Below are 27,615 nucleotides of genomic sequence, written 5' to 3' on the forward strand. Positions count from 1 at the left end.
GCCGTCCTTACTTGGATCAGTTCGCATCGTCTTTATCGATGATATACTTATCTACTGCCGAAGTAAGGAAGAGCATAGTCAGCACCTACGAAAAGTCCTAGAAACACTGCGATCGGAGAAACTCTATGCGAAGTTCTCTAAATGCGAATTTTGGATTCGAAGAGTAGAATTTTTGGGCCACGTTGTTAGCGAGAAAGGGATACACGTGTACCCTCTAAGATTAAGGCCATTGAGAACTGGTCGACACCAAAGACACCTACAGAGATTCGTCAATTTCTAGGTCACACTGGCTACTATCGCAGATTCATAAAGAACTTCTCTAGCATTCCGAAACCTCTTACTACATTAACCTAGAAAGGCATGTCCTTTGACTGGGAAGCGAAACAAGAGAAGGCGTTCCAAACGCTGAAACAGGCCTTGTGCACCGCACCGATACTATCCCTCCCTGAAGGGATAGAAGATTTCATAGTGTATTGCGATGGATCAAACCAAGGACTTTGTTGTGTTCTTATGCAGAGAGGGAAGGTTATTGCCTATTCCTCCCGACAGCTTAAGACACACGAAGTGAACTACACGATCCACAATCTTGAGTTAGGAGCAGTAGTATTTGCTCTGAAGATTTGGAGACACTACTTATACGGAACAAAGAATACTATTTTCACCGATCACAAGAGCCTTCAACACATTTTTAATCAGAAGGAACTCAACATGCGACAACGACGATGGGTTGAGTTACTCAATGACTACGAATGTGAAATTCATTATCATCCTGGCAAGGCCAACATGGTGGCTGACGCCTTCAATCGAAAGGAATACACTGGTCAGAGGGTCAAATCTCTGACTATGACTATCCATTCCCACTTATCCACACAAATTAAGGAGGCACAAATGGAAGCTTTGCAACCTGAAAATGTGGCGGGTGAATCCCTGTGAGGAATGGAAAAGAATCTAGAAGTCAAGGGTGGCAGAGCATATTATCTCATGGACCGAATCTGGACGCCGAAACATGGTGGTTTCAGAGACGTAGTCTTGACCGCAGCACACAACACAAGATATTCCGTTCACCCAGGTTCAGATAAAATGTATCTGGATCTTAAGAAACTGTACTGGTGGCCTAACATGAAAGCAGAAATTGCTACCTTTGTAAGTAAATGCCTTACTTGCGCAAAGGTTAAGGTCGAGTATCAAAAACCGTCAGGATTACTACAACAACCGGGGATACCAGAATGGAAATGGGAATGGATTACCATAGACTTCATAACCAAGTTGCCCAAAACGACGGGTGGACTTGATACCATATGGGTCATCGTCGACAGATTGACCAAATCCGCGCATTTCCTACCAATCAAGGAGACTGACAAAATGGAAAAGCTTACAAGAACTTACATAAGGGAAGTAGTGCGACTGCACGGTGTTCCGATATCCATTATCTCCGATAGAAATAGTAGATGCACTTCAAGATTCTGCCAGTCACTACAAAGTTCCCTGGGGACTAGGCTAGATATGAGTACAGCCTACCACCCACAAACAGACGGGCAGAGTGAGAGAAAGATACAAACCTTGGAAGATATGCTGAGAGACTGTGTGATTGACTTTGGAAAGTCATGGGATATCCATTTACTCCTTGTCGAATTTTCATACAACAATAGTTATCATACAAGCATAAAGGCTGCTCTGTTTGAAGCCTTCTGTGGTCGCAAGTGCAGATCCCCTCTATGCTGGACTGAAGTTGGCGATACCCAGTTAGCTAGAGGACGAGTTCCTGAAAGCACTCTCACCGGTCCAGAAATCATACGAGAAACAACAGAGAAGATCGTTCAAATTCGTGAACGGTTGAAAGCCTCCAGAGACCGACAGAAAAGCTACGCTGACCAAAGTTGAAAACCTTTGGAATTCCTGGTAGGAGACCACGTTTTATTGAAGGTCTCACCATGGAAGGGTTTAATACGCTTTGGGAAGCATGGGAAACTAAATCCAAGAAACATAGGGCCTTTTGAGATTCTTGCTAGAATCGGCCCTGTGGCTTACAAACTTAACCTGCCGCATGAACATAGTAACATACATCCAACCTTCCATGTCTCGAACTTGAAAAAGTGTCTGTCCGATGAGACTCATGTTATTCCACTCGAGGAGATCGAGATCAACGAGAGCCTCAACTTTGTGGAAGAACTGGTAGAAATCATGGACCGAGAGGTCAAACAAACAAAACAAAGTCCCATACCCATCGTGAAGGTTCGCTGGAACGCCAAGCGGGGACCTGAATTCACATGGGAACGCGAAGATCAGATTAAACAACAGTACCCTCATCTTTTTCTCTGATCCACTAGTATCTTTACTGTTTTAAATTTCGGGACGAAATTCCCTCTAACGGGGGGATGATGTGACAACCCGATATTTCAACTCTTTGTAATGACCTAAAAAGTCAAGTATTGTAACCACTTGTGAGTTAATGAAATTAACTTTGATAATAATATGTCCAAAAAGTTTCTGATTAAATTTTTCCTTTGTTGTTTGGCAAAAACCGACGTCAGATAAAGAAGTTATGAATTTCTAAAGAAATTCTTTAAGCACGACCCTTTTAAAAATAAATAATAAAAATAATTTCAAAATTTGCCGACGGAGTCTAAACGAAAGTTGTAGGGCGTAGTCTCACCTACGCGTGGATATAAAGACCATCGAAAACGGAATTCGTATGAAGAAGATATGAATTTTAGAAGTTTATTAATTAAATTAAATATAAATTTAATTATAAACTCTTGGTAATATTCGAGGTGGAGTCAGCAAATAGGACCGAAATACGCCCTGTGTACCTTCGTACGCCCCGCGTACTCAAGGCCAAGGCCTTGGATCGTCCACGTCCCGGTCTATGCGAAGTAGCCCTGTCCCATCCGAAGTCTGAGGCAGTCGAGGACTCGGTCATGCATGACGTACGTGTACGCCCTGTATACCGAGGCGTTTCCAGCCCCTATAAATGGGATGCAAGGGTTCCGAAGAAAGGGCTCCAATTCTCTGATTTCCTTTGCGTTCTTGCCTCGTTTTCTGTGCCCGTTCTAACCCGAAGCCCCGGTCATTTTGCTCAAGTCCCGAAGGTCGTTTTTACTCCTGAGATTTCCAAGAATCCCGAGAAAATCCATTTCCCGAGACGAAATTCTTCCCGGTTTCCATCTCGCTTTCTTCAAACTTTCAAGTGAGTTCATACCCATTAATTAACCTTTTAAATGCTCTATAAATGCTTTTATATGCTTTCAAGGGGGGGAATACAAGTAAAACACACGAGTATCATCGTGTGTTATATAAAGAATTTTTATATGCTTTTATATAACCAAATCATATGTGATTTATAAACTTTATAGGGAACCTTCGTATATAAAATATGTTACAATAGCATTCTATTTTTTGAAATATAAATTGTTGTAATGCATGTATAAACTAAACATTTTCTTAGATTATATGTATACTTGTCTAGAAAACTATAATAGGTATAGTTTTATTAGGATATTGCTAACTTTTACGTACCAGAAACACAATTTTCAAGAAGTCACTTTCAAATACAAGAACAAACGAACATTTTAACACGTAAATCTGTTTTGTACCATGGTTAGTGAGACATTAACATCACGTACGTTCGAGTACACATTTCAAGTCCTGTATTATATACCAGAATCCCTTAGAGGGGGAGCATGGTGTTTGTGTATGGATCTATACGGGCTTGACAACCTGCGCATTGACTGTTAGGTACAATCCATCTTTTGGGGTGACAAACGTCATAATATTCCAACGCCTGAAGAACGTTGTGTATAGGCATTCCGAGTCTATAGAATGGTTATAACTTCACATGGGGTATTAAAAATGCATTGATTTACGAGGTTTTCAAACATATTGGTTATTTTACACTTACATTCATTTTAGAAACAAATATTGGTCTTGATAGAAGGCTACTTTTATACTAGTAGAAAATATAGGATTTTCTAGAAACAAAGAAACAAGGACAAAACATTTCATTTCATACAAACCATTGTCATTTAATACTTATGAAACTCACCAGCTTAAATGTTGATCTAGTCTTTCAAAATTACTTGTATGTCCCAGGGATTCAGTAATTTCAGGTATCAATATGCTTTTAAAGAAGGGATGCTGCGGCGCCAGTTTAATCTCATATTTTGACGTCATATTGTAATTGGTTTTGAACATGTAACTTTTGACAAATGTAAACTTTCAATTATATATATGATGGTTGTATTGCTTTCTTTACTATGCATTCATTTGTTACGTTACCACATGAAGTCATCCGCCCTCGAACGTTTCCGCCGTTCAGGTTTGGGGGTGTGACACATAGGTTGCCATTTTTGGGGCTAAATCACCATTTGATGCCATTTTGTTGATATATAAGCATCAAGATTCGAACTTTACGTGACATTCATGCTTGGGAAGGCCAGAACTATGGTTTAGGGGCACAGATCTGACCTCAGGAGGTCAATAGACTTTGTGCATGGCATGGACTCGCCGAGTTGTTCTTGAGATTTGTCGAGTAGGGTTAGGGTTTCACGTAAATCACTTAGTGAGTAGACTTGCTTAGCTGGGGGATAACTCAGTGAGTCAGAAGGGGATTAGAGGACTAGAGTTCGAAGCGGTACTCGTCGAGTTGTTCTTGAGACTCGGCGAGTTGAGTCGGGGTGGCCCCGCGATTCATGCCTGGTGTGACTCATCGAGCATAGGGAGGGACTCGACGTACCAAGCGGGACAAAGATTTAGTGGACATGTGTGTACTCGCTGAGTCGCCAAAGTGCACTCGACGAGTTGGGTCAAAGTTTGACCGCTGACTTTTGTTGACTTTTAGGGTTTGGTCATCAATGGAGTCTTTGAGTCAAGAGAGGGGTAAAATAGTCTTTTACCCTTCTGAGGGTGCCAATAGATGGTTAAGTCTAGTCTCGAGAGTTATATTTATGAGAGTCTTTACTTTATGTGAATAGGCGGAGGCTAGGCAATATTTTTACCGAGTCAGAGATTTACCGAGACGTCTGAGGTGAGTTATATGACAGAGTATTTTAGAGTTATATCCCAGTGTAATTGCATGTTATTTATGTGTTGTGATTTATTGTGATATGTGATAGGCATGATTCAGAGTTACAGAGTAAGGACCTTCGGGTCCATAGAGTTAGGGCCAGAGGGCCCACAGAGAGTTGGGATGGAGGGCCCCACTGAGACACATTGACCAGAGCGTCGACAGAGTTAGAGCCTCGAGTGGCTATTATGTGTTAGAGTGGTATTTTGGGGAACTCAATAAGCATTTATGCTTACAGTGTTATGTGTTATGTGTTTCAGGTATCAGTGATGATCGCTGGAAGGCACCGACATGATTCGTACACACGCACATTGGAGTTTATATATTTTGATCTTGGGGTTTTGTATTGATACAATGTTAATACAATGTTTTTATTTATGAATGCAAATGATATTTCATGGTTTTTTAAAAGTGAAAAATTGTTCAAATTTTTTACGGTGTTACAGGTATCAGAGCCTAGGCTTGTTTTCACTTATACTTATTACAAACTTCTTAAAATTTGAAGTTTTGTGCTATCTGGATAGGGGACTCGACGAGTCTAAGGCAAAACTCATCCAACTCACTGAGTTGGTTCCTGCACTCGACGAGTTGGACCCCAAACATCATATCTTCAAGTTTTGGTGATGGAATTGGTCTAGAATCATTACCTTTAACTATTTTTTGACTTATAAAACCTGTTTTTTAATGTGGTAATTATTGTGTTAAACCAATTTCAATGCTATAATCAAAGTTTCAAGTTTATATATGTTTATGTAATTCTTGAAAAATTTTGATTATGAATATTAACGCTTGTGAGTTTTTGTTAGATCATAGGAATTATGTGCAAATTCTTTTGTTTGTGGAATTCTTGATCCTAATGAAATTGTATGGACCCCATAACTTGTCCTCAAGTTATGGATTGCCAAAAGTTTTGTGTTACCTTGTTTATGAGTTGATTTAGATTAATAAGAAAATGATGTGTTATTTTTTTTCAATCCATATTGATCTAAAAGAAGTTCATAAAATGTGCTTTTGTAACTTGTCCTCAAGTTATATGAAATGTCATATTTATGAATCTAAAATCATAAAAGTGCCATAGGTTACACAAAAATGAAGAGTCTTTTTCATTAAATTGTTTTATGACTCCATAACTTGTCCTCAAGTTATTGATGTTTAAGAGTCACTTCTTTAAAAGTGTTATTAAAGAATAAGGAGTTACATAAAATGACCAGTCTTCAGTTTAATGTCCATTAAACTCATAAGTTATGAATATGAAAGGTCTTGAATAGTTTGAAAACCTGCCCCGATGTTTTGGAATTTGTAAATTCTTAAACTCTAATACTTTAATTCCAAATTAAAACCTTAGAATTTTAAGAGTTCAAAATTCAAACCTTATACTTCTATAATATTAAGAGTTTAATTATTATATATATGTATAAGAATAAGTCACTCTTACCATTAGTAGGCTTCATTCAAAAAGCCGGTCTATAAGGGGGGTATAAGGTTACTGCCTATAAAATGGCGGTTTAATGGGTGTCCACTCTCACCCACCGCTTCCTTAACTTGTGGAGGGTCGTTAGTCGAACGGGTTGGATAGGACTATAATTCTCCCTTCACTAAAAGTATAACGATAAATACTAAGTAACTAAACACGTATATATTCCGAATCTTAGTTACTTAGGAAAATGTGAAAAGGTGATAACCCATGAAATTACACTTTGCACCTTTGTTAAGTCGTTTGTAGAGCGTGTGTGGTTAACCGGCACACTAACATGGGACTGAGAATGTGTGACAAAGGGTGACTTATGTTTTATCATAGATCGGTGGAGCATGTGTGGTTAACCGGCACACCGATTAGGTGATAAAATTAAGGGTACCAACTCAATTTGCATGGTTATCCTCACCTTGTTTGTGATCCTCGACATCCCAGTCACAAACTTGAGAGGGCACAATCGAGATTCAAACATGCCATTGAAAGTTCAATGTATCTCAAAAGATCTAGGGATTTCAAATCCAATTAAAAAATAATTCAATTTCGTTTTCATGGTGGAAATTGGTAAATCGTCATTTACCTATCTTCAAATATTTTATAACTTGGATTACGCATCCCTCTTCCAAGGTATAAAACAGTTTGTTGGGTCCTAGTCTTAATATTTCGTATCAGGAATTATATTAAGGACATTAAATCAATTAAATTGAATTTCTCCCATTATAGATGTCTACCTAAGACAACTATGGTCTTCCCAAATCTTTAGGAACAAGCTATCCTGTTGAAGATGATATCCCACATGGCAATTAAGGTGAAAGATTAATCCCTTTGTTATGTATTAATGGGACTGGAAATCATGCTTCAATTCCTCCACCTCCTCCAACTATTCTCCATATCGCACAAGCTCAAAAACTTGAAAAGTTCAAGGTTACTCAATCCCTATTGGCAAGCCGGGAGAGTTAGTTGTCGAAGTCTCGAGGTAGCTTGCTGTTGACTTGGTTCTTGTCACACCCCAAAACCAAGAACGGCGGAAACGTTCTGGGGTGGAGGACGTCATGTACAGTATCACAATAGTGTAAAATAGTAAACAAGCAACAACATCATCCATTGCATTATAAGTAATGTTTTAATACATGTGTTCTTTCAGTGTAATAAGACACCAAAAATACATAATCAAAATAAAAGACGAGACATGTCTATGCTCCTTCTCAAAACCTGGTCATCGTACTTGTCTATTGGTGACCTGAGAATACAAGTTATTTTGTAAGAGAGTATCAGCTTAAAGCTGGTGAATTCATAAGTATTTAAGTGTCACTGACTTGTTTTGGAAAACTGTTATGAATGTCTTGTAAATCTTTAAATGGAACAATTGATATAAGTTTGAAAACCCTAGAAAATCCCTTATTTCCTACTAGTATAAAATGAAGTCTTCTACCAAGACCCGAATGTTTTACTATGAAAATGATAGTTTTTCCTTCCTTTTGACTATTACAAACATTACTTAGTCCAACTCATCATTTATGTGAATGTATCACAAAATAAAGTAAGTTAGGAAAAGAATATGATAGTCTTCTACGAAGACCTGAATGTTCTGTTATGGAAATGATAGTTTTTCCTCCTTTTTGGGTATTACAAACAGTAATTAGTCGAACTCATCGTTTATGTGAATGTATCACAAAATAAAGTAAATAGGAAAAAGTACTAATGTAAGTGTTATCCTTGGGTACTAGGACTAACACAACATCGCAATAAGCGAAATGTATAACCTAATGAACAACCGAAGCTTGTCCACCTATCCTTTGTAGCAGCAGCAGGGAGAAGGAAGGGTTAGTCCCATAATCGATCTACCTAGTATAAGTATTAACCGTAGGCATCCATAGATGTTCATCAACCACTGGTGCTAATCAATTGGGATTTGGAATGGTTAGTCCCGCCTAGTTATCCCGGGTACTGGGATATACAGGACAATTTACACAGAAAGTATGAATAAATCTTCCTCGTAACTCTAGGTACAAGTATCCAGGTAAGTGAATACAGGATAATGCATCTATGTAACAGTACTCATGTATGGTATTCATGTAAGTGTATTCAGATAAATGTATCTATGTAAACTTACTCATGTATCATTTAATCCTAGGTAAATGTACTCATGTATCATGTAAAGTAATGGTATGGATTCATGAATAAATTGACTCTTGTGTGATTCCTTGTAATAGGAATAATGTTTTGTATCTTCTAACTATCCCATATGATAGTTAATTGAAAGGTAATTGGTCATTCAAGTAGGTTTATACACCCTTGCTACACAAGAGTGTGGGAAACTGAATGAAGGATGAAAACCATAACATCAATATATATATATATATATATATATATATATATATATATATATATATATATAAGAAACATAAGTGTATAAGTATAGTTTGGTTCAAGAAGGTGAAAATGGTTTTGTAAGACATCTAAGAGTTTTGAACAATAATTAACAATTACTTGATGTCATTTTAATAAACATTTCAAAAGTAATACATTTGATAACAAAGTATTTTTAAGATAGAAAACCAGTTCATGCATCACATTTTGTAGTTTGTGAAATCTGTTGAATGAAAACACACTTATAAAATACATATGGATGATTTAATAACATGATGTTTTCTACTTGTATCCCCCCCCATTAAAGCATTTAAAATCATTTAAAACATTGATTTAGGGGTATGAACTCACCTGTAGATGGTGGTTTGGATGAACGGAACGGTGTAGGATTGTCAGGTGTCAAGTGAGGACTTGTACACACACTACGATCCTAAAGAACATATAATCACACATATATGCACTCAATTAGTCTTAAATTACTAACTGATAATGTTAAGACATCCTAGAACATAATAAACTCTTTATATAAGTGTTATAATCCCTAAGGATTGCATCTAAGTTATTGTGGGACAACGCACTTGGGTTTAGGGTTCCAAAGGACCCCATACTTGAGTTTATTCTCCCATAAACATCACACAAGGAGTTTACGGTCGTAAACCCTTGAGTTTACGGTCGTGAACTCCTAGGCTTGGTGTGATTTTGTGTTTTGAAGTTCTAAATGATCCCTAGAAGTATTCCAACTTGGTGGTTTAATTCTTGGAAGGGTTTACGGCACTAATTACCTCCTTTGAGGAGTTTACGGCCCTAAAGCCATTTCCTTTTGAGTTTTTCGCCACAAACTCACATGGAGAGGGATAATTTTATGCTTTCAAGTCTCAAGCACATGTAGGATAGGTTCTAGGCATTTATCTAAGGCTAATGAAGGCCTTAGGCACACTTTGGTTCCCTTAATAGATGTTCACGGACGAAGCAGCCTCATAGGGCTGTAATCTCTCTTTGAGAGGGGTTTTTGAAGTGTTAAAGTCCTTGATTTAATTGAACGTAATTCTATGTAAATGCCCAAGCTTTAGGTGCATTAAAAGCACACATTGGTCCAAGTTTTCGGAGTTCACGGTCCAAGATCTTCTTGGGCCGTGAACACCCAAACTTTGGTGTTTCTTTGTTGTTTTCTTGTCCCAATTACACCTATGTACAAGCCTAAGGTAGTAACATATCACGGGGGAAAGGCTAGGCATCATTTCGGGAGTTTACCGCCCAAGAGCACCTTGGGGAGTGAACTCCTAAATCTGGTTGTTTAGATATCTAATCTATGTTATAAACACATTAAGAGCTATATAACACTACTAGAGAGAGGTACTCACGATTTGGGATGAAAACCCGAAGATCCGTGAGAGAGAAAATGGTGTTTCTTTAGTTGAAAATGTGAGTAATCAATGAAATTGGTTCAGAATTGTATTTATAGTCTTGAGATTTTTGGCAGAAAATATTTTATTCCCGAAATGATCTCTAATATAATAGAGTGTTTGAATAACAGTATTGCACAAAACCCTAGTGCATTCAGTCTCCTGATATCTCCTGAAGTGTAAACCTGGAATTACTCAAACTTATACGGAAAAGTCCGAAAATTTATTGTGACTGTTATAACTTCTATTGAAGTGATATTGTTTGTACATAATAGAATTTTGGGTTGTCACATCATCCCCCCATTAGAAGGAATTTCGTCCCGAAATTAGAATTTAAGCAAATAGAAGTTACAAATAACTAAGGGAAAATATGAGGGTATTTCAGTTTCATCTGATCCTCTCGTTCCCAAGTGAATTCAGGTCCACGCTTTGCTTTCCAGCGAACCTTCACCAACGGGATACGTTTGTTTGCTTGACCTCTCGGTCCATGATCTCTACTGGTTCCTCCACGAAGTTGAGGCTTTCATTGATCTCGATCTCGTCGAGTGGAATAACAAGAGTCTCTTCGGACAGACACTTTTGCAAGTTCGAGACGTGGAAGGTAGGATGTACGTTATTGACTTCGTGCGGTAGGTTGTGTTTGTAAGCTATAGGGCCGATTCTTCCGAGAATCTCAAAAGGCCCTATGTATCTTGGATTAAGCTTCCCATGCTTTCCGAAGCGTATCAAGCCCTTCCAGGGTGAGACCTTCAGTAGGACTCGGTCACCCACCTGGAATTCAAATGGTTTCCTTCGCTTGTCAGCGTAGCTTTTCTGTCGGTCTGTAGAGGCTTTCAGTCGTTCACGAATTTGAACGATCTTCTCTGTCGTTTCTAGAATGGTCTCCAGACCCGTGAGATTGGTTTTAGGAACTCGTTCCTTAGCTAACTGGGTATCACCCACGTCAGCCAAACACAGAGGGGATCTGCACTTTCGGCCATAAAGGGCCTCGAATGGAGTTGCCTTTATGCTCGTGTGATAACTGTTGTTGTAGGAAAATTCGACAAGGGGTAAATGGGTATCCCAAGCTTTTCCAAAGTCAATCACACAGGCACGCAACATATCTTCTAAGGTTTGGATAGTTCTCTCACTTTGCCCGTCGGTCTGTGGATGGTAGGTTGTACTCATCTCCAGCCTAGTTCCTAGGGAACTTTGTAATGACTGCCAGAACCTTGAGGTGAATCTACTATCTCTGTTTGAGATAATAGATAAGGGAACACCGTGCAGTCTTACAATCTCCCTAATGTAAGTTCTTGTAAGTTTCTCCATCTTGTATGTTTCTTTGATCGGCAGAAAGTGTGCAAACTTGGTCAGTCTATCGATGATGGCCCATATGGAATCGATTCCACCTGTCGTCTTGGGCAACTTGGTTATGAAGTCCATAGTGATCCTCACCCACTTCCATTCTGGTATCTCCGGCTGCTTTAGGAGACCGGAGGGTTTCTGGTATTCGACCTTCACCTTCGCGAAAGTAAGGCATTTACTTACGAAGGTAGCAATAACTGCTTTCATGTTAGGCCACCAGTATAACTTCTTAAGATCCAGATACCTCTTATCTGAACCCGGGTGGACGGAATACCGAGTGTTGTGAGCTTCTGTCATGACCAAGTCTCTGAAGCCACCGTGTTTCGGTGTCCAGATCCGATCCATGAAGTATAAGGCTCCGCCACCCTTGACTTCCAAGTTCTTATCCATCCCTCTAAGGGATTCACCAGCCACGTTTTCAGGTTTCAACGTGTCGAGCTGAGCCTCCTTAATTTGGGTGGACAAGTGTGAATGGATAGTTATTGTCAAAAATTTGACTCTACGACCAGCATATTATTTCCGACTTAGGGCATCGGCTACTACATTGGCTTTACCCGGATGATAACGAATATCGCACTCGTAATCACTGAGTAGCTCGACCCACCGTCGTTGTCTCATGTTGAGCTCCTTCTGTTCGAAAATGTGTTGTAGGCTCTTGTGGTCTGTAATGATCGTGCTTTCTGTACCATACATGTAGTGTCTCCAGATCTTCAGAGCGAACACAACTGCTCCTAGCTCAAGATCGTGGTTGGTGTAGTTAACCTCATGTGTCTTCAACTGTCTCGAGGCATAGGCTATGACATTACCTCGCTGCATCAGAACACATCCGAGTCCTTGATTTGATGCATCGCAATAGACAACGAAGTCTTTTATCCCTTCGGGGAGGGAAAGTATCGGTGCGGTGCACAAGGCTCGCTTGAGCGTTTGGAACGATCTTTCTTGTTTCTCTTCCCAGTCAAAGGCTACGCCCTTCTGGGTCAGTGTTGTAAAAGGTTTCGCTATGCGGGAGAAGTTCTGAATGAACCTGCGATAGTAGCCAGCTAGACCTAGAAATTGACGAATTTTTGTAGGTGTCTTCGGTGCTGACCAGTTCTCAATGGCCTTGATTTTGGAAGGGTCCACGTGTATTCCCTCTTCGCTAACAACATGGACCAAAAATTTGACCTGTCGGATCCAAAATTCGCACTTGGAGAACTTTGCATAGAGCTTCTCCGATCACAATGTTTCTAAGACTCTACGGAGATGTTGAATATGTTCCTCCTTACTTTGAGAATAGATAAGTATGTCATTTATGAAGACAATGACAAACTGATCCAAGTAAGGACGACACACCCTATTCATCAGATCCATGAATACTGCGGGCGTGTTGGTTAATCCGAACGGCATCACTACAAACTCGTAGTGCCCATAACAAGTTTGGAAAGTTGTCTTGGGAACATCCTCCTCTAACACTCGTAGTTGGTGATATCTGGATCGTAGATCTATCTTCGAGAAGTAGTTGGATCCTTGAAGTTGATCAAATAAATCGTCAATGCGGGGTAAAGGAAAACGATTTTTAACGGTAAACTTGTTGAGTTCTCTATATTCGATGCACATGTGAAATGATCCATCTTTCTTCTTGACGAACAACACCGGTGCTCCCCAAGGTGAGAAGCTTGGTCTAATGAATCCCTTCTTAAGAAGTTCGTTAAGTTGACTGGAAATTTCCTGCATCTCGGCCGGTGCCAGACGATAAGGAGATGTGGCTACGGGGGTAGCTCCTGGCACTAAGTCGATTCTGAACTCGACTTGGCGTTGTGGTGGTAAACCGGGAAGTTCTTCTGGAAAGATGTCGGAAAAGTCACGTACTTCTGGAATGTTCTGAATGTCTTTCCTTTCATGACTTGTATCAACGACGTGTGCGAGAAATGCATGGTATTCCTTACACAAGCACTTCTGGGCTTGAATGCACGGAATGATGCGAAGGCTCGTACTAGGTTTGTCGCCATAGATAACTAAGGTTTCATTGTTAGGAAGGTTAAGACGAACTGCTTTTTCAAAGCACATGATGTCGGCGCGAAGAAGACTCAACCAATCCATGTCGATGATAACGTCGAAACATTTAATTGGGACCGGCATGAGGTCTATCTTGATAGTACGACCATCTAAAGTTAAAGTACAACCTACGTATATGCAGTTAGTGTTGGATTAACATCTAAGTCCATAACTATAATTGGTAAGACTTGACCCGACCCGGCATGGTCCATTTGGGTTGCATGGCATCATGCACTTGGATAGACTATAATGAGAGTAATAAGACACTTATGGTTATTAATATGTTATAAGTTCTAGTATATTAATAATAAGAATAATAAGATTATTTAATTAGTATTGATCAAGAATTAATCTAGGATTAATTAAGTGAACAAAAGAAGACTAATTAAATATATGGGTTGATTGTGTAAATCATCCATACTTGTATAGTGGGCTAACGCTCCATGGATAATCAAGTTGGGCTAAAACCCATAGGATGGTCCATGGATGCTCCATGGAGTATTTGAACCCATGGATCCAAGGAAATGGAAAGTCATGACAATTAGGGTTTACCCTAATTGTAACACTATATAAAGATCTTATTCTTGACAAAATCGGTGACTAGTATTATCTAGAGAGGGCTAGCCGATTTTCATGAAGTGTAGAATTCTCTCAAGTTATTCCAAGTGTATTTGGTGTTGTGTGAACCATTTGAGGTGTCACACTTAGGGCACTAGGCACTCAAGCTTCATGAAGACTTCCAACATCAAAGAGGTATGTATTATGTCTTGTTACATTCATTGTTTTGTATGCTAGATTAGGATAATACCTTGGAAAGTTCTTATTTGCATGTACAATATAGAAAACATAGATCCAAGGTATTTAGGGTTGCATGTACACTTAGGAGTGTTAGAATGCTCAAAACTCATCAGTGGTATCAGAGCCTACGCTTGTTTTCTTGTTATACTTGCAAAAGTAGCTGAAAAATCGACTTTTGATGCTGTCTGCCCAGCAGACTCGCCGAGTCCATGAATGGACTCACCGAGTCCAAGGCTAAATGCATCCAACTCGCCGAGTTGGTTCGTGCACTCGACGAGTTGGACCCCCAGACAGCATAAATTCGACTTTTTTGGCTGGAATTGGACTAGGAACATTACCCTTAGATGTTTTTGGACTTATAAACTTGTTTTCGATGTGGTAATGTGCATGCTAATCCAATTTCAAAGATAACTGTCAATAGATTCATGTTTTGTATTAGTTTAAGGTTTAGACTAATTATATGAAAAAGTTTGATTTGAATTATCTTGTTCTTATGAGTTGCTTAGATTAATAGAAAAGTTGAGTGAAATAGTTGTTTTCAATCCATATTAATCTAAGAGTTGATTCTTAAATGTGTTTTTGTAACTTGTCCTCAAGTTATATGAAAAGTCACATTTAAGTTGCATAAAACTCATAAAAGTTAGCAAAGGTTACAAAAATGAAGAGTCTAGTTCTAATTAAATGGTTTTATGACTCCATAACTTGTCCTCAAGTTATGGAGGACCAAGAGTCTCTTCATTAAATAAAAAAATAAAAAAAAGTGTAACATTAATTAATTCCATGAGTTATAAAATAAAGAAAAGTTAATTCTTTTATTAGTTTAAAGTCTTCCATAACTTGTCCTCAAGTTATGGAACTTGAAGAGTTTTTGGATTAAAACTACTTTAAACACATAAGTTATGGAATTAATTAGTTTTGAATAGTTTCAAAACTTGCCCTCAAGTTTTGGAATTTGTAAAATTTTCTCTTATGAATACTTTAATTCCAAGTTAGCCCTTAGAATTTTAAAAGTTAAAATTCTAAACTTATACTTTATAATATTATAAGTTAATAATATATATATATATATATATGTATGTATATATATATATATATGTATATATATATGTATATATATATATATATGTATATATATATGTAGATATATATATATATATATATATATATATATATATATGTGTCCACTCTCACCCACCGCCTGCTTGACTGGTGGAGGGTCGTTAGCCGAACAGGTTTGACATGACTATAATTCTCCCTTCATTAAAAGAATTAATGATAAATACTAAGTAACTAAACCTTTTATAAATACCCAATCTTAGTTACTTAGGAAAATGCGAATAAGGTGCTAATCCATGAAATTACACTTTGCACTTTGTTTAAGTCGGTTAGTGGAGCGTGTGTGGTTAACCGGCACACTAACTCGTATTTAACAAGGTAGGCAAAGGGTAAGTTAATGTTTATCAGAGTATCGATGGAGCATGTGTGGTTAACCGGGACATCGATTGAGGGGTAAACACTTAAGGGTACCTAGTAATTTGCATGGTTACTTGACACCTTATTTTGTGATCCTCGGCATCCCAGTCACAAAACCTGAAGGGCACACTCGAGATTGAAACATGCCATTGAATAATTCAATGAATCTCAAAGATGTAGGAGTTTCAAAAACCAATTAAAACCTAATAATACATTTCGTTTATCTTGGTGGAAATTGGTGAATCGTCATTCACCTACCTTCAAATATTTTATAGCTTGGATTACGGCATACCTCTTCTAAGTTATAAAATAGTTTGTTGGGTCCTAGCCTTAATATTTCATATTGGGTGTCATCTTAACGACTTAAGATCAACTATCTTGAATATCTTCCAAAAGATGTCTGGTTTAGACATTTATGATCTTCCCAAATCTCTTGAAACAAGCTTTCCAAAATGAAGATGATGTCCTTTGGAAATCATACATCTTTAACCTCCTCCAATTATGCTCCCTAACCCACAAGTTCAAGGAAACTCAAGCCCTATTGTCAAGGCAAGGTCTAGGTGTGGTCACATCTTGGAGGTGTAGTCACATATTGACAAGCTGGGAGAGTTAGGTGTCAAAGTCTTGAGAAAGTTGGTGGTTCAATCACTTGTAAGTCACATAGTGAGTTCCTTTGGGACACCTATGAAACAGACTATGACAAGACCCTTAATCATCTTATCTATTTGTTAAGATCAACTTCCTTAAAACTTGATGGACATTGACAATGGTGACACAGGAAATCCAGAAAAGCATTCTCTTCCCAATGGAAAGGGATCGGCCGTAGTCAACTCGGTTGACCAAATGGTAAAGAGAAAACCTAAGTCTATGATAGTCCCGTGTACCATTATCAAAGGGTCCATATGTTTATATCGTCAAAGAAAGGGGCATTGATTGCGAAGCTGCCAAATTTATCTAAGGATGTTAAAGTCAATAAGTTTGACTCTACTTCAGGTAAAGTCCACTATCTAACTCTGCTAAGTTTCTATTATGAGATTCTTGATACATGATGTGACTGAGTCACATGGTGATGTTTTAAGAATCAAAGAAAAGTGAAGAAACTTAAATAAAGAATATGTTGAATCTGATGGCGTAGATGGATTTCTATCACATAGTTTGAAGATCGGATTCTTGAGCTACTTCTTAGGAGTTATGAGATATTGCTTAGGAATAAATAACAACAAGTTTTCTTATGGATTGTAAGGATAAGTTTTTCCGCAAAGTTTTAAAATAGAAGAAAATTTTTGATTTTATTTATTTTAAAAATATCCTTACAATTGCATTTGAGGAAAAATCGTTGCTTATATGATTCCATTAATAGCAAGAGTGGAAATATGAAATTGATTCTTTCATTTGTGGTAATGTCTAAATTTATCAAATAAGGAAAGATTCTCATCACCCAAGTTTCAATTGGACCGGAGCTTGGAATCATGCAAGTTGTATAGCATGATGAATGAGCACTTTCAAGTACTGGAAAATTAGGACTAATTACTTATTCACATGGATGTGTGAGTCAAGTAATGGACTAAGGGATCGAGTACATAGTCTTGTGCACTGATTAAGTCCACCACAAAAGATTGATAAGACTATTCATCATAGTTTACTAAAGCTCAGTAAATATTTTTATACTTACAATCTTAAGTGTAACTCTGAGACATTGGAAAAGGTTCCAATGTATGGCATAGCGAATAAGAAGAATCAAATTAGACAGAAGGATAAAAGTTTCTCAAATCTAAAAAGATGGGAGAGTACTTTCGTATCAGTTTTTTATGATCATCTTAATGATTTAGAGACCTAATCACAATTCATCCTCTAAGTGCATTCTGATAGCTAAGAAGAGGAGCTATGAATTGTTGAAGTGGTTAAATCAAGAAGATAAGTCATACTTTGTTCCAAAAACAATTCTTAGAGTTATACTCTAAGATTGTAAATTTAGTGACATGTCTTAAAGAAGGTTTAAAAAAACTTGTCAAATGTAAGAGTAAAAATTTTCTACTCTTGTACATTTGAAATTGGTAAGTTGTGATGTTTTGGATAAAACAAAGACCAACTTAGGCCAATTGTGTGAAGTGTTTGTCTTGATTAGTATCTGCACTATCTCTTGGATGTTTGACAAGGGAGTCTTATAGGTCAAGAGGACAGTGGGAATCTTAATGGTCTTGAAAGTCTCAAGAACTAATAAAGAATAAAACCTGAAGTTCTTCACTAGCACACGACTTGAGGTTTATAACCTATCATGTTGACATATTTTGTGCCCATTCCAGTTAAAGTTTGCTTTGCATATGAGTTCTTAGACTTCTCAATGTGTTGCACAACAACTTGGAAGCAATGGTAGGCCCTTCAGCTGCCAGGTGGCAAGAAGTTAAGATTGAGTTCAGTCCATATGAGTTTGGATTTGTCATTATCCTTGTCCCGTGACTATAGTTTTGACAATTCACATGGATAAGAACACATACACCATTAAATCTAAGTGTCATAAGGTTTCTCTCCGATTCATGAAAATGATGGTGAGGAAACACTTTCATTAAGTAGATTTTAGCTAGATAGCAATTGTGATATTTGCATTCTCAAAGTCGTTAGTGGAGCGTGTGTGGTTTACCAGCACACTAACCTGGACTTGTGAGAAGTGGCAAAAAGGTCTAACCATTATGATTACGACATCCCTCTTCATAATTTTTTAGACACACAAGTGTACTATCTGAGGGAAGGTGTATGATTTTGATAGAGTCTTATCAAAACAATCTAGTATCAGAAATCTGAACTTTGGTAAGAAAGCCAATGAAGTATTGATTTCTAGAAGTCCAGATGGTTTCTGAGTACATGTCAAAGCTAGTGGGAGCATAAGTGTTATGCTAATAATCATCATGTTAGTGGGAGCATGATAATTATGATAAGTATTGCAAGTTAGCAATGTTAATTATAGAAACAAAAGGTTTCAATTGGGAAAAGATGTTTTGCTATTATTAAGGGAGAGGAAATTATACTTCATTTCAAATCTATAAGCTTAGATCGTGAGGTTTTAATCATTTAGTCAAGGATATATATATATATATACATATATATATATATATATATATGAATTTCATGTTGGAATGGCTCAACATAAGGAAATTCTGTATATGGGTCCATTATTTTCATTCTAAAATTCTATTATGATTACGGCATCCCTTTTCATAATCTGAATTATGAGAACATGGCAATTGAAATGGAACTATTATAGCAAAAGACTGGTTGAGTCTTTATGTGAGACATCATGAATCGTGTCCTATATGCTTCAGATATAGGATCGATTACATGTGCTATATTCATCCTTTCTAAAATTTTCCAAATGTCTGGGGCATTAAGAAGGGGAAAGGTTTAGAACTGGATATGACTAAAAGGATTAAACAATTATCGAGGACAATCTAAGGTTTACTAAAGATTGGTTGCTCGAGAATAGTTGGAAGTATAGTGATAATTCTGGAAGGACCATATTAACATAGTCTGTAAGGAGGCAACTCTTGTTCAGAAGTGATAGTCAAAAATGGAATCTGGAAATGTTTCAAAGTTAGAATTTTCAATCTGCGTAAGATTAAGGAAACTTAATGCAAGAAGGATGTTTCCAAGGAGCTGATCTCCTTTGGAATACTTTGTAATTATTGTTGTCAAGTCTTTCTAACTTTGTGCATAATCATTACACGAGGATCAATGCATATAAGTTTAGAATCTAACAGATTTCAGTAAATGACATGAATTTGGGATTCTTGTATTTGTAGTAAGGATTTGGGAGTGTGAAAAGAGAATCATTGAAGTTATGTTCAATGGATCTAGTTCACAAAGTAAAGATCATAGACAAATATAGTATGCATACTTGGTGTATGGCATGACTAGTGTTTACAAAAACATAGTGTACATGCTTGGAGATGATGGATTTTGAGCATTCTAACACTTCCTAAGTGCGCATGCAACCCTAATAACCTTGGATCTATGTTTGTCTAATTATCATGCAAAGTTGAATTTCCAATGTTATATTCCTATCTAGCATACATGGGGAACAATTTTAACTTGAATGAAAGATAGAATAACTTACCTTTTTGTTGCTTATGTTCCTTGAAACCTTGTGAGCCTAGCACCCCAAGTGTGATGCCTCAAATGCTTCACACAACACCAAATGCTCTTGGAAAGACTTTTGAGAGAACACACACTTCTTGAAATCGGCCAAGCCCTCTAGTTTCTTATGTCTAGCTGATTTTGGTGGAGAATGGGATCCTTATATAGTGTTGACACATCTAGGGTTACACCATGTAAACCCTAATGTGTCATGGCTCTTCATTTCCATGACCCATGGGTTTGTAACTCCCATGGAGCATCCATGGAGCATCCTATGGGTAGAACCCAACTTGATAATCCATGGAGCCTCTTAGCCCACTATACAAGATATGAATGATTTACATAATCAACCCATATATTTAATTAGTTATCCTTTGATCACTTAATTAATTCCAAATTAATTCTTTGATCAAACTAATCAAATAATATTATTAATATATTAGAACTTATAATATATTAATAATCTCCAAGTGTTATTTCTCTCATTTAGTCTATCCAATTGCATGGTGCCATGCAACCCAAATGGACCATGCCGGGTCGGGTCAAGTACACACCCGAAATAGTTATGGACTTAGACACCTTATCCAACAGTCTCCCACTTGGATAAGTCTAATAACTATAACTCTAGTACTTCAGGAACTGACCGGCAATCGTAGCTCTTTCAGGGTCTCTCGGAACTGAGAAGATGATGGTACGCCATTTAAGATAAGGGATCATATAATCCTCCGTTCTAGATATCAGCTGGACAAATACATGGAACAATGTCTTACTTATTCTCCAGCAGTTTGTTTCTCGATTTCCGATTTGTTTGACAAAGAACTTAATTGAACACATCAACTTAGTTCTGACCAGGCCCGGTACATAGGTCAAAACAAAATCATCGAGGGGCCCAGATATCAGCTTCTAATCCAAGAAGGTACAGATAAACTTCGACTCATATGTTTGTTCTACCACTCATTGAATTACACACAAAAGCACGTTTTATAACATCGAGTTACCAATGCGTTTACGTATAATCAATGCATAGCCAACTTGTAAGTAACAAACCATATCTTTAGTTTTGAAGACTTTTATGATATTACCGTCTCACGATCACTCGAGATAGAATTCCATGAAGTGATTCCAGTGAGCGTGGGTTGAGTCCAATACTCAGAAATTATGAGCACTCATGATTGTTGTAGCCTTGTCCAACACCTTAGACCTCTACAACCCATCATGACAGTCTTGATTCATACCTACTTCTGACAATTGACCGACTGTGGAGGTTTGAATAATATGTTATGCCAAACAAAATTATTCTGGAAGTCAAAACATGCAAAAGAAATATAGTAAACGATCGACAAGAGATAGCAACACTTTACTCATAAATAAAACACCTTTTATTCATCATCTAATGTCAATTACATTTTACAAATTTCTAGGTTATCTAACTACTAAATCTAATATCATCCTTCAGCCCTATGCTCCGAGCATGCTGGAGATGCTTAACCCGATTCAGTCCCTTCGTGAGGGGATCTGCTGGGTTCTCATTCGATGATACCCTCTTTGCCACGAGGAGTCCTTCTTCTATCTGATGTCTGATAAAATGGTATTTTCTGTCGATGTGTCTGGATCTCCCGTGATCCCTTGGTTCCTTGGCTAAGGCAATAGCACTTTCACTATCACAGAAAATCTCCATTGGCTCTTTCATAGCTGGTACAACTCCAAGGTCTCCAATGAAGTTCTTCAGCCATATCGCCTCCTTTGCCGCCTCGCTAGTTGCAATACACTCTGATTCACAAGTTGTCACACCCCCAAACCTGAACGGCGGAAACGTTCGGGGGCGGATGACTTCATGTGGTAACGTAAAAAATGAATACATAGTAAAGAAAGCAATACAACCATCATATATATAATTGAAAGTTTACATTTGTCAAAAGTTACATGTTCAAAACCAATTACAATATGATGTCAAAATACGAGATTAAACTGGCGCCATAGCATCCCTTCGTCAAAAGCAAAATGAATACCTGAAATTACTGATTTCCTAGGACATACAAGTAATTTTGAAAGAGTAGATCAGCATTTAAGCTGGTGAGTTTCATAAGTATTTAAGTGACAATGTTTGTATGAAATGAAATGTTTTGTCTTTGTTTGTTTATGTTTAGAAAATCCTATATTTTCTACTAATATAAAAGTAGCCTTCACTCAAGACCAATGTTTGTTTCTAAAACTGTATGTAAGTGTAAAATAACCAATGTGTTTGAAAACCTTGTAAATCAATGCATTTTTAATACCCCATGTGAGTTTTATAACCATACTATTGACTCGGAATGCCTATACACAACGTTCTTCAGGCGTTGGAATGTTATGACGTTTGTCACCCCAAACGGTGGACTGCAGCTAACAGTCAGGGCGCGGGTTGTCAAGCCCGTATAGATCTATACACAAACACCATGCTCCCCCTCCAAGGGATTCTGGTATATAATACAGGACTTGAAATGTGTACTCGAACGTACATGAAGTTAGTGTCTCACAAAACCGTGTTATAAAAACAGATCTACTTGTTAAAATGTTACGTTTGTTCTTGTATACGAAAGTGACTTCTTGAAATTCATGTTTCTAGTACATAAGAGTTAGAAATTTGTTCGTAAAACTATACCTATTATAGTTTTCTAAAAGTGTGTCTCGTTTGTTTAGAAATACCAAGAAAAAGGAATCATTTGTTATGAAAGCATAGATTTTTAGTGTAGAGTCCAAGATAGACAAGTATACATATAATCTAAGAAAAGTTTAGTTTATGCATGCATTACGACAATTGATATTTCAAAAGATAGAATGCTATTTTAACATATGTTATATATATGAAAGTTCCTTCTAAAGTTTGTAAATCGCATGTGATTTGGATATATAACAGCATATAAAAGAGTTCTTTATGTAACACACGATAATACTCGTGTGTTTTACTTGTAATCCACCCCCTTGAAAGCATATAAAAGAATTTATAGAACATTTAAAAGGTAAATTAAGGGGTATGAACTCACTTGAAAGTTTGAAGATAGCGAGATGGAAAACCGGGCAGAGTTTCGTCTCGGGAAACGGATTTTTCTCGGGATTCTCGGGAATCTCGGGAGTAAAATCGATCCTCGGGACTTGAGCAAAAAGACCAGAGCTTTGGGTTTGAACGTGCACGGAAAACGAGGCAATATCGTGAGAGAAAGGAGAGAAATGAGCAAGTTTTTCGGAAGCCTTCGCATGCTATTTATAGGGGGGTCTGAGAAGCCTCGTATGCGGGGCGTACGCTTGTACGCAGCGCGTACACGTACGTCATGCATGACCGAAGCCTCGACTGCCTCGGCTTCGGATGGGACGGATCAGTCTAGCGGGTCGGATGGGACGGCGGGTCGGACAGGTCGGCAGCCTCGCATAGGGCGACGTGGACGATAAGAGGCCAAGGCCCTCGGGTACGCAGGGCGTACAGGGGTACGCAGCGCGTACCTCGGATGAGGACGCTGACTCCTCTTCGGATAATGTTTGATTTTTGAATTAAATAAATATATAATTTATTTAATAAACTTCAAAAATTCATATCTTCTTCATACGAACTCCGTTTTTGATGGTCTTTATATCCCTGCATAGGTGAGACTACGCTCTACACCTTTCGTTTAGACTCCGTTGGCAAAATCCGAAATTATTTTTATTATTTATTTTATAACTCATCGTGTTTAAGGAATTTCTTCAAAAATTCATAACTTCTTTATCTGACGTCGGTTTTTGCCAGACTTTTTACCGCTGAAATACCAATGTCGAGACCTTCGATTCTCGTTTAGGTCATTCCGGCCAAAAGTCGCTCGATCTCCGATTCGAATTTTTAGCTGTCTGTTGCTAAGCTGAACTTGGAAAAATCATAACTTCAATATACGAAGTCGAATTTGGGCGTTCTTTTTACGTACGATCATGGTTTAAAGACATTTAAACATAGAAGGAATTTAAATAGAACTATTTGAACATTTTATTATGAAAGTTAATTTTATTAACTGAAAAGTGGTTACAATACTTGACCTTTTAGGTCATTACAAAGAGTTGAAATATCGGGTTGTCACATCATCCCCCCGTTAGAGAGAATTTCATCCCGAAATTTAAAGTAGTAAAGATACTAGTGAACATGAAAGAGATGAGGGTACTTTTTTTTCGTCTGATCATCGCGTTCCCATGTGAATTCAGGTCCCCGCTTGGCGTTCCAGCGAACCTTCACGATGAGTATGCGACTTTGTTTTGTTTGTTTGACCTCTCGGTCCATGATTTGTACTGGTTCTTCCACAAAGTTGAGGCTCTCATTGATCTCGATCTCGTCGAGTGGAATAACAAGAGTCTCGTCGGACAGACAATTTTTCAAGTTTGAGACGTGGAAGGTTGGATGGATGTTACTAAGTTCGCGCGGTAGGTTAAGCCTCTAAGCCACAGGGCCGATTCTGGCAAGAATCTCGAAAGGCCCTATGTATCTTGGATTTAGTTTCCCACGCTTTCCAAAGCAGATTAAACCCTTCCACGGTGAGACCTTTAATAAGACGTGGTCTCCCACCTGGAATTCCAAAGTTTCCTCCTTTGGTCAGTGTAGCTTTTCTGTCGGTCTCTAGAGGCTTTCAATCGTTCACGAATCTGAACGATCTTCTCTGTCGTTTCTCGTATGATTTCCGGACCGGTGAGAGTGCCTTCAGGAACTCTTCCTCTAGCTAATTGGGTATCGCCAACTTCAGTCCAACACAGAGGGGATCTGCACTTTCGACCATAGAGGGCTTCAAACGGAGCAGCCTTTAAGCTTGTATGATAAGTATTGTTGTATGAAAATTCGACAAGGGGTAAATACATATCTCATGCCTTTCCAAAGTCAATCACACAGGCTCTCAACATATCTTCTAAAGTTTATATCGTTCTCTCACTTTGTCCGTCTGTTTGTGGGTGGTAGGCTGTACTCATGTCTAGCCTAGTCCCCAGGGAACTTTGTAGTGACTGCCAGAATCTTGAAGTGAATCTACTATCTCTAACGGAGATAATGGATATCGGAACACCATGCAGTCGCACTACTTCCCTTAAGTAAGTTCTTGTAAGCTTCTCCATTTTGTCAGTCTCCTTGATGGGTAGGAAATGAACGGATTTGGTCAATCTGTCGACAATGACCCATATGGTATCGAGTCCACTTGTCGTCTTGGGTAACTTGGTTATGAAGTCCATAGTGATCAGCTCCCATTTCCATTCTGGTATCTCTGGTTGTTGTAGTAATCCTGACGGTTTCTGATACTCGACCTTAACCTTAGCGCAAGTAAGACATTTACTTACGAAGGTAGCAATTTCTGCTTTCATGTTAGGCCACCAGTACGGTTTCTTAAGATCCAGATACATTTTATCTGAACCCGGGTGAACAGAATACCTTGAGTTGTGAGCTTCGGTCATGAATACGTTTCTGAAACCACCATGATTCGGGGTCTAGATTCGGTCCATGAGATAGTAGGCTCCGCCACCCTTGACTTCTAGATTCTTTTCCATTCCTCACAGGGATTTACCTGCCACATTTTCATGTTGCAAAGCTTCTATTTGTGCCTCCTTAATTTGTGTGGATAAGTGGGAATGGATAGTCATAGTCAGAGATTTGACCCTCCGACCAGTGTATTCCTTTCGACTGAGGGCGTCAGCTACTACGTTGGCCTTGCCAGGATGATAACGAATTTCGCATTCGTAGTCATTTAGTAACTCAACCCATCGTCGTTGTCGCATGTTGAGTTCCTTCTGATCGAAAATGTGTTGAAGGCTCTTGTGATCGGTGAAAATAGTACTCTTGGTTCCGTATAAGTAGTGTCTCCAGATCTTTAGAGCAAATATCACTGCTCCTAACTCGAGATCGTGTGTCGTATAGTTCACTTCGTGTGTCTTAAGCTGTCGGGGAGCATCAGCACTAACCTTCCCTCTCTGCATAAGAAGACAACCCAGTCCTTGATTTGACGCATCGCAATACACTACGAAGTCATCTATCCCTTCAGGGAGGGATAGTATCAGTGCGGTGCACAAGGCCTGTTTTAGTGTCTGGAATGCCTTCTTTTGTTTCGCTTCCCAGTCAAAGGCCACGCCTTTCTGGGTTAATGTAGTAAGAGGTTTCGCAATGCTAGAGAAGTTCTTTATGAATCTGCGATAGTAGCCAGCGAGACCGAGAAATTGACGAATTTCTGTAGGTGTCTTTGGTGCCGACCAGTTCTCAATGGCCTTAATTTTGGAGGGGTGCACGTGTATACCTTTCTCTCTAACAACGTAGCCTAAAAATTCGACTCTTCGAATCCAAAATTCGCATTTAGAGAACTTCGCATAGAGTTTCTCCGTTCGCAGTGTTTCTAGGACTTTTGGTAGGTGCTGACTATGCTCTTCCTCACTTCGGGAGTAGACAAGTATATCATCGATAAATACGATGACGAACTGATCCAAGTAAGGACGACATACCCTATTCATTAGGTCCATAAATATTGCTAGTGCATTGGTTAATCCGAACGACATCACTACAAATTCGTAGTGTCCATAAGGAGTTCGGAAACCTGTCTTTGGAATGTCCCCCTCTAGAACTCGTAAGTGGTGGTATCCGGATCGTAGGTCTATCTTTGAGAAGTAGTTCGCGCCTTGAAGTTGATTGAATAGGTCGTCAATACGGGGTAGAGGATAGCGGTTCTTGACAGTAAGTTTGTTCAGCTCTCTGTAGTCAATGCACATACGGAACAATCCGTCTTTCTTCTTTACAAACAAGACCGGTGCTCCCCAAGGTGAGAAACTTGGTCTTATGAATCCTTTTTGAAGGAGTTCATTAAGTTGACTGGAAAGTTCCTGCATCTCTGCTGGTGCGAGACGATAAGGCGATTTCGCTACTGGGGTAGCTCCTGGAACTAAGTCGATTCTGAACTCGACTTGGCGTTGCGGTGGTAATCCTGGTAGTTCTTCTGGAAAGATATCGGGAAAGTCGCGTACTACCGAGATGGTCTTGATGTCCTTTAGTTCTTGACTTGTATCAACGATGTGCGCTAGGAATGCTCGACATCCTTCCGCAAGCACTTGCGAGCTTGGATGCACGAAATGATGCGAAGGTTTGTACTAGATTTGTCGTCGTAGATAACTAATGTTTCGTTGTTAGGGAGATTAAGACGAACTGGTTTTTCAAAGCACATGATGTCGGCGCGAAGAAGACTCAACCAATCCATGCCGACTATGACGTCGAAACTTTTAATTTGGACCGGCATGAGATTGATTGGAAAAGAATGGCCGTCTAAAGTTAACATACAGCCCATGTATATGCAGTTAGTGTTTTCGGTTTTTCCATTGGCCATCTCTACAGTGAATGATTTTTCTAACTTGCTAGGTTTAGGTTTAAGTAAATGAATAAAGTTTTGACTCACGAAGCTTCTCTCCGCTCCACTATCGAATAATATGCATGCATATGAATTATCGAGAAGCAACGTACCAGCAACTATAGTTGGGTCAGCTACAGCTTCGTCGTGGCCTATTGCCAAAACTCGTCCCAC

Source organism: Lactuca serriola, chromosome 1, assembly GCF_051521515.1.
Source record: "Lactuca serriola cultivar US96UC23 chromosome 1, Lser_US96UC23_V15, whole genome shotgun sequence".
In the NCBI taxonomy this organism is placed as follows: Eukaryota; Viridiplantae; Streptophyta; class Magnoliopsida; order Asterales; family Asteraceae; genus Lactuca; species Lactuca serriola.